Source organism: Coenobita brevimanus, chromosome 113 (genome assembly GCF_032717465.1).
Source record: "Coenobita brevimanus isolate Jiangsu-jjx chromosome 113, ASM3271746v2, whole genome shotgun sequence".
Lineage (NCBI taxonomy): Eukaryota > Metazoa > Arthropoda > Malacostraca > Decapoda > Coenobitidae > Coenobita > Coenobita brevimanus.
Genome location: NC_137066.1, coordinates 8,871,746 through 8,885,753, shown reverse-complemented (window position 1 = coordinate 8,885,753; position 14,008 = coordinate 8,871,746).

Below are 14,008 nucleotides of genomic sequence, written 5' to 3'. Positions count from 1 at the left end.
CAAAATATCCCTACTTTTAGTCACTATTTTTATTACCCAGTTTCCATAACAAAATGATGTGATTTTCAATCCCTTGTAATGTTAACTTATAAGTACAAAGCCTAAAGTTCCTTCTTGTACATTTATTTTATTGAAGCTCTGTATTTGGTATTTTTTTTCCACTTCTCCAATTTCGGGTGAAAAACACCCAGGGTTTGTGATAGTGTTACTCAAAAGAAGGGTTTGTGTTCTAGGGTTAAGCCAAATAAAATCTTCTGAGGATAGCAAGAATTAAGTCACAGCATTCTTTCTCAGCTTTTATTTCCACATCCCAATTCTTATTAGTTGACGTCTTTGCAGTACTCACGCTATTAACTTTCCTAAGCAGTAGCCTATATATATGATTACAAGTTTTAAAACCTGTCATTTCCGAAATCACCGACCAAAACCTACCTCCGTCTTTTGTTATATACACCTGGCACTTTGGTTTCAGTTTTTTAACATGCTGTTATTTCACTCCAACCTTGCATCTTGCCCTTCTTCTGTACTTCTCCCGGCTTCATCTTGCATATCACAATATTATCATCACACAATCACCTGCATCTTCCTCGTTTAATTCTCGAGTCAGAGACAGCGTCATTTCACTACAAGCATATAATCAATCAGGCTTGTATCATCATTCACATTATTCTCTCTAATCCAGCCATTTATTCAGTTACTTATGTTTAAAATATAAAGTACTTATATGTACTACTTCTTTGACGGTCTGCAGCCAGTGTCTAAATTATTTTCATTTTCGTGGCATAGAAAGTGATCCACTTGACAACTCACAAAATTCACACCAACTCTCCCATTCAAATCATCCAATATACTCATGTGATATCATTAATAGCGCCAGTCTAGGACAATAAATCAAACTAAAGATTTTTTTTCTTCTTTTATACCTACATTAATACGGTGAGTATTGGCGTCGAGGTGGATAGTGACGGTGGCCTTGGATATATACTCCTTGTTACAAACACTGCACTTGTAGTGACCGGTGTTGCCCAGTGGTGTCACCTGGCCCTCTTGTATGGCACTGGCCAGATGGATCGCCTTTATTTGACCATGCACAACACAACATCTCTAACACAAAGGACTGTACACTGCATTTGAAAAACTGGAGATCATAGGAAGCAGGAAATACAGACAGAGGGAGACAGTTCCAGAGCTGACCTGTTGCATAAATGAAGGACTAGGAGTAACAGTTAACTCTTGCATTAGAGAGCTGGACAGAAAAGGGATGAGAGTTTGCTGCTAGGCGGGTGCTACGCGCCGATTGTAGAGGTGGAGGAATGCATGCAGACAGTTCAGAGGAGCAGTGACCGTTGAAGTAGCGATAGAAAAGAGATAAAGATGCAACAGTCCAGCGAAGAGACAGAGGTTGAAGGGAGTCAGTAAGAGGAGGAGAGTTAATGAAATGAAAAACCTTTGACTCCACCCTATCGAGAAGAGCTGTATGTGGGGACCCTCCCCACATATGAGAGTTTGTACTCCACACAGGGGCAGATAAAACCCCTGTATAGAGTCAACAATTGTGCAGGGGTAAAGAAGGAATGGAGTTGGCTTAGCACACTTAATCTCTTGGAAGCAGATTTTACAAGAGATGAACTATGATCTTTACAAGATAAGTCTTGAGTAAATGAAACCCCAAGCATGTTCAAGGATGATGCAGGATTAAGCTGAATATTGTTAAACGTTAGTGGGTATACCTGTGGAAGATTTTGTCGAGTTGACAGGTGTAAAAACTGGGTCTTTGATGCATTAAAAACAACCAAATTATTTTTACCCCAGTCAGAGATATAAGCCAAGTCAGACTTTAGGTGTGCCATAGCCTCATCCCTTGTTTGCTGGAGTAACTGCTGAGATGGATGTTGCGGGAACCAAATGGAAAGGTGAAGATGGAGTCGTCAGCGTATGAGTGGATAGGGTTAGATGTACAGCTTAGAAGGTCATTGATGACTAAGAGGAAGAGAGTTGGTGATAGGACAGAGCCCTGAGGAACACCACTGTTAATAGAGCTAGGAGAAGAACGATGGCCGTCTACAACAACGGCCATAGATCGACCATAAAGGAAGTTAGAGAAGAAGGCACAGATAGAAGGATAGAAACTGTAAGAGGGCAGTTTGGAGATTAAAGATTTATGCCAGACTCGATCGAAAGCCTTTGAGATGTCAAGTGCAATGGCACAGCATTCGCCAAAGTCTCAAAAGGAGGATGACCAGGAGTCTGAAAGGTAGGTGAGAAGATAGACAGTGGAGCGTCCCTGACGGAACCCATACTGACGATCGGAAAGAAGGTTGTGATAGGAAGGATGCTTTAAAATTTTTCTATCAAGAATTGACTCGAGAACTTTTGAGATACAGGATGTTAAAGCAATTAGACTATAGTTAGAGGGTTGGGAATGGTCACCCTTCTTTGGGACTGGCTGAATGAGAGCAAACTTCCAGCAAGAACGAAAGGTTCAAGTTGATAGATAAAGGTGAAAGAGTTTTCCAAGCCAGGGTGTTAGCACAGGAGCACTATTCTTGAGAACAACAGGAGGGACTCCATCAGGCCCATATGCATTATTAGTATTGAGGCCTATGATGGCAGAAAATACATCAACTGAAGAAATTTTAATGTCAGCCATGAGTAAGTCAGAAGGGGGAAGTGATGGAGGAACAGGACCGGAATTGACTAAGGTGGAATTGGAGGAAAAAGTCTGAGGAAAGAGATCTGCTTTATCAGTAGACGAAATAGCTACAGAGCCATCAGAGTACAAAAGAGAAGGCAAGGATGATGACGTAAAGTTGTTAGAAAGGTTTTTGGCAAGGTGCCAGAAGGAGCAGGAAGAATTCGAGTTGGAGAGTTGAGTGTATTTAGTACAGATGAAATTATTTTTAGCAGAGAGAAGAACAGACTTAGCACGATTCCGGCCAGAAACATATAAAAGATGTGATTCAAGGGTGGGTTGGCTCCAGTACCTTTTATAGGCCCACTCCTTTTTGCGAAGAGCATTAGAACAAGCGTGATTAAACCAAGGCTTTCTTGCATTACTAAGAGGATATGAGAAAGGAATGTATGCTTCGATGCCCGAGAGAATAACCTCCGTAATGCGCAAGGCACACTCAGATGGCTCCCGGCCACGAAAGCAATTATCATTCCAGGGAAAATCAAAGAAGTACTACCTGAGGGCCTCCCAATCCGCAGCGCCAAAGTGCCACAGACGATGTTTCTTTGAAGGGTCCACAGGCCGTACCAGAGTGATAGGACAGGCTAAGGTGATAAGGTTGTGATTGGAGGAACCCAACGGAGAGAAAAGATTAACAGGGTAAGCAGAAGGATTAGTTGTAAGGAGGAGGTCAAGTATGTTGGAGCTCTCTCCAAGGCGGTCAGGGATATGGGTAGAGTGCTGTACAAGCTGCTCCAGGTCATTAAGACATTTGGCAATATATATATATATATATATATATATATATTGTAACGGAACAGAGAAAACTGTCCCGCAAAGTTCCAGGTTCAAAACAAAAGAGTTAGGTAAAATTACAAGTTAAAGTTTAATACTCAAACTAACAAATAAACATTCAGGACTCATAAGGATAATGTAATGGCAAAAAATAGGTTAAATATATGATTAACTGCAATAGCCTCTATTAACACGAAATTAGCAAGAGTAAATTTATCTAAGTCAGCCCTGATAAAATTAGAAAACCGGATAATGATTAGTTAATGCAAGATATATTATTACAGATACAAAATATTATTACTACTGGCTGACAGCAAAACTCGACACTAATCACAAAAAAACCTCACCAGGCCTACGAACTAACACCTTATGCTATACAGTACAAGAAAAAATGTAATAACACTTATACTCAAATTACACAGCAGCTAGATGGTTGGAGACTTCCTGAGCACTCACAAGAATAATAACAACTGTACAGGGGAGGACAGAGATGTGAACAAAATGAGGAGTAGATCTAAGTGGCAATTAATGCAGAGACTGAGCTCATTATATAGGGGCCGGGAGAGCTTGATACAACTTGTAAGAAGGACGCGCAAATGAAGCCATAGGGGACAAAGAGTTGACACTCCTGCTCTGAACAACAGAAAGAACGACTTACTCTACTATAAGGGAGGAGGGGGGGAGTGAGGTAGAACACGCACTATGGAAGCCAAGAGGCGAATTGATCAAACCTGCAGCATACTGTACGTTAGAATTATACAAAGGATGATGAAATCATAGGCTATGTAACAAAATATATATATATATATATATATATATATATATATATATATATATATATATATATATATATATATATATATATATATATATATATTTACATATATATATTTAAATATATATATATGTATATATATCTATATCTATATCTATCTATCTTTCTATCTCTCTCTCTCTCTCTCTCTCTGTATATATATATATATATATATATATATATATATATTGCCAGACGCCATAATCCCGTATAGGGTAGCCTTTTGACTCTGAGTTATTTGTTTTACAGGGAGGGGCACTAACCCTCCACCAACCCACTTGACACGTAGGGAGCACGTATGGTTTGGTTTATGGTTACCACCCAGCGTTTTAAATAGTTTCTTGGCTTACAGGAAACCATTTGGTTTGTCACTCAATGTAAAGCCACCTGTAACAGAAAGAAAAGCATTAAGTAGTGACAGGAAAGATTGGAGAAATAGTAAGAGAGGATGGGAGGCACAGAAAAAGAATGATAAAGGCTAAGGAAGAAGTGTATATATATATATATATATATATATATATATATATATATATATATATATATATATATATATATATATGACTGTATTGGAGGCATAAGAGGTTGAAAGCTATGGCACGTTCTCCTTTACTGATTTTCTTAACCCATTAGTGGCCAGAGCTCCTGTCAGAGGGATTTTGCTGGACGAGTGCTTAGTATACCACCCTTCTCGTATCAGCTCATAGTCGTGAAGCCCGTAGGTCCCTATACCGGGGTTGCCTTCTTTATCAGATTTTGAAAATGCCCAGTTCTGTCCATTATATTGGATGCTGGGCACCAATGGGTTAAGGAAGCTGATAGATTATCAAGTGTTTAACCCATTAGTAGCCAGAGCTCCTGTGACAGGGATTTTGCTGGATGGGTGCTAAGCGTACCACCCTCCGCCTATCGGCTCATAGTTGCGATGCTCATAGGTCCCAAGCCCGGGGTTGCCTTCTTTATCAGATTTTGAAAATGCCCAGTTCTGTCCATTATACTTGAAGTTGGGCACCAATGGGTTAAATATGGTTTCTATTTGCCGTAAAATTTTTCTGTTGTCTTTTTGGAGTTTCTTCAGTTCCCCAGGCAGTGACGTTTCAGAAATACCTTGTTCCATCTTCAGGCTAGATTTCATGGTTCTTTTTTCTTTTTTCTTTTTTTGTGGTTTTGTGGATGTCATCAACAAGTAGGAGTATTAGGCCAAATAATAATAATAAACACAATGGTAAAAAAACGCACGGACCTCATGAAACATACAGTCTAAGGAGCCAAGCGTGGAAGAAGCATGTGATAGAATACTCGGAGATTGGCTAGAAGCACCTCCTCCCCCCTGACAATCAAAACGGGTAGAATTCCGTCACCCAGGTTGGCAGCCCAGAGCAGATCGTAGAGGTTGGAGTAGATCGTGGCTCTGAGCTGGTATGACCAGGTGTGGCCAGTGAGATTCAGGAAGTGTCACTAGGAGGATACGGCTAGCCGATCCTTGTGGTCCATGATGGGAGGGCGAGATGGGTTCCCCTCCACTGCCAGAGGAGGGGAGGACTCTGACCTCCTTGGCCGAGGAGCCAGGTGACGCATCCTTGGCCATGGAGACAGAGTCAGAAGAATCCTGCCCCCCCCTCGATCTTTCTCGGTGGATGTTAAACTTCAGCCGTGGTCTTTGCCATGTCCAATTCCATTGACAAGTCGGTGATCTGGTTTGCAGTCATCCGACTGAGTGGGACATCCAGTCTCAGCCTCTTCTGTGGTGTCATGCAGGGGGCAGCAGGTTGCTGATGCTGGGCCCAGTGTTCCCATCATTGAGGAATAGAGTGTACATTGTGGGCGAAGCACTTGGGAGTGGCAAGGCAAGGCAGCTCAAACTCCTCAAAGATCTTGGGTAGAAGAATACGGAAAGCCCCCTTGTCACCCTTGCAAAAAGCCTTTGCCATCGTGATGCACATCTCCACTAAGGTATTTATCTCCCGGGGACTCCCAGGATCCCTGGCCTGGTGTCCTTGGGCCATGAGATGCCGCCGTGCATAGGTAGAACCCTGCATGGCCACGCCTCCCGGTCCAGTAACATCTTGAGCCTCAGGACCCTTGGGAGTCCCAAACAGACAAAAATCCACTGACTCACCGCCCCCAAGGGAGTGTTGGAGATGCCAAGGATTTGGTGAAATGACAGCCTGACAATGCACGAAAACATCAACACCAGTATCCTGATGCTTGATGAAACCGTACCCCTCTCTGATATTGAACCAAACCATGGTTCCCCTGATCTTCTTCTGAGCCGCCGGAGACTGAGATCTGCTATTTGCCTCCCTCAACGGGTCACAAGCAGTAGCAGGAGATGCGCCGTCCATTGTAGCTCGATCTGCTCTTTCTCTCTCTCTCTCTCTCTCTCTCTCTCTCTCTTCTCATGGTTCTGTATGACTGAGGTGCATCAGATAAAGACAGGTGGATGGAGCTGATCACCTAAGCTGATCGCTTATTGGTTGCTCCATTGGCTAAGTCTATGTGGCGTTTTGATGATGGTAGGATTTGGAAATCATTGACTTGTGTGTTGCTGTAGGTTGTTTTGTGATTATGTAGATTGCCTCTAGAAACAAAAGCCAGTGAGGGTCTTGTTTTCTGTGGATTATTTTGATGTTCCCATCCAGGTCTTCTCATGTCAGGTGGGGAGTTGTGAGGCATAATGGCTCCTGCTGGCTCCATTCTGTTGGTGACAGATGAGATGCCTCGACAGTCTGGTACATGTCATTCCAATGTAAAGTGAAGTTCACGTTCCTTACTATTGCAGTTAAGCTGGTAAATGAAATGGTCCTCTTGAAGAGGCATCTTGGTCACGGCGGGTCAGTTACGAAGCAGAAGATGAGCAGTTTACTTTGTTTTGTAGTAGATAATGAGAGAAATGTGTTGCTCCGGGTCTGTAGGGTGTACATTTCTGTCAACAGTGTCCTTGATGATCTTATCTGCCTTGAAGTCTGTATACATGTGGTCTCTGTAGTATATCTTGATGTGATTGCCAGTTGTGGGTGTAGTGGTGTCTTGGTGAGTATACCATTTGTCCATGTGTCTCTAAACCCCTCCACGCCTGGCTTTATATACCGCTGTGTCCTTCTCAGTACAGGCAATTTTACCGAAGTTGCTTGTTGTCAAACCTTAATATTTTGGAAAATATAGCAGTTTGGGAAACAAATTAAAAAACATGTTACTCACAAACTCTTCTTCTTGCGAACAAAACTATCCCCAGGTCTGTGGCTGGTCACAGTCATGAGAAAGGGAGTGAAGAATGTACGTAATTTTTGGCTGAGAGGCAGACTGTATTCGTGTGTGTGTGTGTGTGGCACCAACTTTCGCTTTGCTCTCAATGTGATATCATCTCCATTACTAGATAAACTAGACACAGTTGCATCGAAGACATGCCCAGTGGCACCAACACTTATCTCTTCCCTAGTATCCTTGGAATGAGGCTTGGCACAGGTGCATGAGGCAAGGGTCCACATAAGGTGGGAAGAGAATCGGACGAGAGATGTAAGAAAACATCGTTCTACACCTGGCAGAGTCACAGTGACGACTGAGGTATGCTTGCTCTGGTGCTGGGAGGCTATCCCCACCCTTTGGTTATAAGATCAAGAGAAAGCCACTTCAAATTGTGGCGCAAAAGCACTTGCTTTTATAGCTGTCACCTAACGGCCCCGATCCACCAATTTCACAAGGACTTGAGTCAAGTGTTCTATTTCCTGGTGGGCATTTTTCCAAGTGGTGCAATGGGAGAGGACTCTCCTGATGTCGGCACTGATGGTGGAGTGCAGGTAATGTTTTGGGCACTCACTATCTCCATTCAGGCAGAGTCCTTTGTTCGTGGGCTTCATGAATACTGTAGTCTTGAAACCTACAGTACATTGTGTGAAATGACGAGTATGTCCAGGAAGGGGAGGTGTCTGTCGTTGGCTTCTTCATAGGCAAAGTTAAGTCCAGAGGCAGCAATGAATCACTGTCTGAGGTCCAGCAGCTCCTGAAGGTCCTTGATACGAAGCGAAGATGTCGTCAACATAGCGGCAGTATAGGAAGGGACAGCTAGTAGCTAGGAGTCTTGATTTAATTGTCCCCATGTAGAAATTACTTAGTGAACAGGACTCCTAGGGGGCTGCCTTTCGCCACACTGTCGATCTGCTGATACATTTGACTGCTCAGGTAAATGAAAGGAGATTCTTTCGTGCAGAGCTCCAGCAGAGTCTTCAGGGCCTTCTCTACGATGTCAAGGGGCTTGGTATCTTCACATGGATATTCACAGTCGAGTATGAAGTCAATCGTCTTGTCCACAGGAACGTTAGTAAAGAGGATTTCAACGTTGAGGGAGGCGATGATGTGGTTGTCAGCAGGAGAGGCGTCATGTAGGATTTCAAGGAAGTCCAAAACAGAGGAGAGGGTGTAGGTGTTAGGTATCTATGGTGTCAGGAGTTCGTTGAGTTTCTTGTCTCTAGTGTAGGTGGTGGCGGGTATATGTGAGATGATCGGGCATAGAACTTTGCCAGGCTTGTGTGTCTTGATGTTCTTGTAGACATATTAGAGTGATTACTTGCCAGGTAGCTTCTGAAGATGTAGGCCGTTGTTGGAGGCGTTGATAGAGGAGATGGTGGCGTTAACTCACTTCTTGATCTAGTTGGTGGGGTTACAAGTTATCTTTCTGAACTTGGAAGTGTAACTGAGGATGGTGTTGATCTTTTTGATGTTGTCCTCCTTGTTGATGATGAAGGCGGCGGTTTTGTCAGCACATCAAATGATGATGTGTTTGTTTGTCACAGATGTTTGGTGGCCATGATGTGGCTTCTGGTGATGTTTTTGCTGTGGTGGGAGCCATGGATCTTGGCGGCCTTAGCAAAGAGGGAGGGTAGAAGGTCAGGCATCATCTTAACTTTCCCTGTCATCTCAAGTTGCTGTATGTCATCGAGGAGGACCTCGATCTCCAGTCACTTGTGGTGGAGGCATGGCTTGGAGAGGTAGTGGCAGTTAAACCTCATGCTGAAGAGCTCTTGATCTGGAGTCAGGTTGATATCAGTGAGACTGATGTGTAGGACGGGACAGTTTGACTGGAGAGATTGTTGACATTGCTACTTTCCATATCTCTATGGTGTTTCTCTCGGAGTGTCTGGAGTTCTTTGTTGATCTGTTTCCTCAGGCCATCTGTGACAAGAGCCACGGTTCACTTCCTGAGAATTTTCAGTTCTTGTATTTCCTGAGTGATCTTTTTCTCCCTAACTTGCCGCTCTACCAGTACTTTTCAGAGCCAGTGTGCGCTTTCATAAATCCTGACACTCTTGTCGTGCAGTTTTATATAATATAATATATATACATATATATCATCTCATCAGCCGTTTGAGTGTCCACTGCAGGACCAGCGTATCCCTACCGAAATGGGGACGATAGAGCCAATGTATCTCTACCAAGTGGCTTAGGCTGTCTAGTAGAGATTGTATGTAGGGTGAGAAGTGCTTGTAAGTGTAACTGTTGTGTTGGAGTGGCTTTGGATGTGTGTGTAGTCTGTGAACCAAGTGTAATCGGCCCGCTCAAGCTGACTGGGTGCAAGCATACTTTAGTATGCAACACTGGTTCAACCACAGCGCCCCTTGTGTCTGCCAATACAGTACGTGGCCAGAAGAACGCTCCCAAAGTTTATTACCGTGGCTGGGCGCGAACCCTCGTTCTTCACTGTACGAAAATGCACACTTTGCCACTGTACCACAGGGGCTCCATCATATATATATATATATATATATATATATATATATATATAATTATTGTGCTTCAATCGGATTGAGCTGGTGAAGGTTTATATCCAGGGGATGGTTGGGTTTATTGCTCACATAATGCCACTCAGGGATGAGTGAGGCTGGTCACTCTCATCTTAAATGTCAGGACCAACTGCCTAGCCCCGGGCTCCTACGCTCTTCATGGGGCAACGTAGGATTGGATGATGGATGGATGGATATATATATATATATATATATATATATATATATATATATATATATATATATATACACTCAACCCTCGGCTATCACGGGTTCCGCTATAGCGTATCTTGGTATCACGCCTATATATATAACTACCCAAATACCTTTATCATGCACTAAATGCCTGCTATCGCGCACCACAAATGTTCGAAAGTTTCAAAAAGGCCAGGCTCCAGTGCCCCGCCCAGCCAACAAAAGCGTCACTCTGTGATTGGTCGTGTGACGTCAGCGCCAGCCGAATGCTGATTGGCCACCCGACCGAGTCTCCTGCCCTCCAAACCATTCAAGTGCGCGCCCTCAGACCATGAACAGTGATAGCGAGAACAGTAACCTTTTTTATGATATGACCATGGCCAACATGCCCCCTCCCTGTCCCCCTACCATCACCCAACATATGCTGCGGCACCTGGCAGGGAAATAAAGAAGAGGAAGAACCTAAGTTATGGAGATAAACTGGAAATGTGAAACTTATAGAGAATGGTGAGACCAAGCGAAGTGTGGGGAAGAAATATAACATCAGTGAATCAACTGTGAGAGGCATTTATAAGACTCGTGATCACATCATAAAACATGCTCATTTTTAGACTATTATATATTAATATCTGGTACAAAAAGGGTATCTTAGAGGTAAATATTGAGGTCATGGCACCAATTAGAATTATTACCATAAGTTCTTCAATTCGGCTATCACGGTTTCGGCTATAGCGCAGCCATAACGGGACCAGTTGGGAGTGATAGCCGAGGGTTGAGTGTATATATATATATATATATATATATATATATATATATATATATCCATCATCCAATCCTACGTTGCCCCATGAAGAACGTAGGAGCCCGGGGCTAGGTAGTTGGTCCTGACATTTAAGATGAGAGCGACCAACCTCACTCATCCCTGAGTGGCATTACGTGAGCAATAAACCCAACCATCCCTTGGATATAAACCTTCACCAGCTCAATCCGATTGGAGCACAATAATTACCCACTAAACCACCAGGCGCCAAAATTTGGTTATATGGTTACCACCCAGCATAGTAAATGGTTTCCTGGTGTACAGGAAACAATTTGGCTTGTCACTCAGTGTAGAGTCACTCATAGGCAGAAGGAAGAGGAAAGAATGAAGGAATGAAAGACAGAAGAGGGAGTGTAAAGTCACCCATAGGCAGAAGGACGAGGAAAGAATGAAGGAAAGAAAAATATCAGAAGATGGAAGGAAAGAAGGATGGAGGAGAGGACAGGCCAGACACCCAAGAGCAGCACTACATTGAGTGAGTGGATGGTGAGCGCCCCCACCTACCACAAATATATATATATATATATATATATATATATATATATATATATATATATATATATATATATATATATATATATATATATATATATATATATACATATATATATATATATATATATTTATATATATATATATATATATATATATATATATATATATATATATATATATATATATATATATATATATATATATATATATGGAGCCTCTGTGGTACAGTGATAGTGTGCGTTTCGTACACGGGTGGGACCAGGGTTCGCGCCCAGCCAGGGTAATAAACTTTGGGAGTGTTCACCCGGCCACGTACTGCATTGGCGGACACGGGGTGCTGTGGTTGAACCAGTGTCACTTACTGTAAAGTATGCTTGCACCCAGTCGGCTTGCGCTGGCCGATTACACGTGGTTCACAGACTACACACACATCCAAAGCCACTCCACCACTACAATTACACTTACAAGCACTTCTCACCCTACATACAATCTCTACTAGGCAGCCTAAACTGCTTTGTAGAGATACATTGGCTGTATCGTCCCGACTTCGGTCGGGATAGGTCAGTCCTGCAGTGGATACTCAAACGGCTGGTGATGATGATGATGATGATTTTATATATATATATATATATATATATATATATATATATATATATATATATATATATATATATATATATATATTTCAGCAATAACATATTGAGCCATGATTTTGTCAGTGAACGGAAGCTGATTGGATCTGTAAATTAATCAGTGTGCAGTCTACTTGCTTTTATTGTGCGATTTCCTTACCAAACATGTATTGTGTAACAGTTCAAACACCTAATGTCTGGCATGTGCAAATAATAATTTCTGTCCTAATTTCAAGGCCAAATTCTCGTTTCTTGAATCCTTTGTCCCCTATTTCATTCTGTTATTACTGAACTTACCTAAATGATATATATATATATATATATATATATATATATATATATATATATATATATATATATATATATATATATATATATATATATATATATATATATATATATATATATATATATATATATATAAATAAATGACAGAATTCTTAAGTTTGTTGAACAGCCTCGATAAACAGTAAATTTTCTTACCAATATCGCACCAATTTCCCTCCAACCAACAATAGCTGGCTAGCCAACTTATCAGCTTACACAGCATGTATCAGAGGGGTCTGTCATATGCATGTTGCCTCCATACGCACCGAGTCTAGAAGGGAGAGAGGGGTGTTGTTTCTACATGTGGAAACTGGATTTAGTGGGATTGATGTGGGAATATAATAAGAGTTAGAACACTGGTACTAAACACACAAACACGTCTTACCGTCTTCAGTGAAGCCGCGGATGCTTTGTTTTTCCCATCAGTCTCAGTCGACTTCCCCTGCCACGAGGACACCTGAAAGAAAAAAAAAAAAAAAGAGAGAGAGAAAAAAAAAAACGATTCACGCATCATGGACATCTGCTTTAGAAGCAACAACAAATAACAGGAGATGTGCAAATACCAGCAAGTCTGTATCAATATAAATAATATAAAATCAACTTTATCCATAGCCCTACATTAGTACGGTGCTTATTGGTGTGGAGGTGGACAGTGACGGTGGCCTTGGAGGCGTACTCCTTGTCACAGACATGACATTTGTAGCGACCGGTGTTGCCCAGTGGTGTCATCTGGCCAGCCTGTACGGCACTGGCCAAATGGTCGCTGTCTGCCTTCCCTCTCTCTTTACTTTGACCCTGCAAAACACAATATCTCTAAAACCAAAGATTCCGCTGAAAGTAAACTAGATTCTGGAAACTTCACTTCAATAGGTTATGTCCTCTTTAGTTAAAGATTATCCCAGTACATTAAACCCTGTCAGGCTTGCTAACAGAAATGAAAATAATGGCATCAACTAACCTCTATTCATGAAATTTAAACACACACACACACACACACACACACACATACACACATTCCGTACCGAACCAACACGGCCAGTGGCATTACCTAAATTAGTATCTTTGTATGAGTCAAGCTCTGTACCAGGTTAGACTAAATGATTTTTCATTATTAAAAGGAAACAAATAATAAGTTAATCAAGACTTGTTCAAACAGGAAAGAGAACCAAGACGAAAGAATGCGCTGAGTCAGCTGAGGTTTGTTTAGACTACAGCAACACGGGGATTGTAAGTACATACTCTGTACTTTTAGTACTGCAAAATGGATACATACTTTAGTAAAGCAAATTTGGAAAAGAAAAGGGATAAAGGTAAAAAGCAAAATGATGATTTCTACCAAGAACTAGTTGAAGTGGAGACTCACAATAGACTGGTTGAACGTGTACACAAACTAGAAATGGCTTTCAAAAATGAAATTGATGAAATAAAGAAGCAGATGCACTTGCAAAAGGAAGAAATAGAAAAACTAGGAAGGGAAGCCAACAA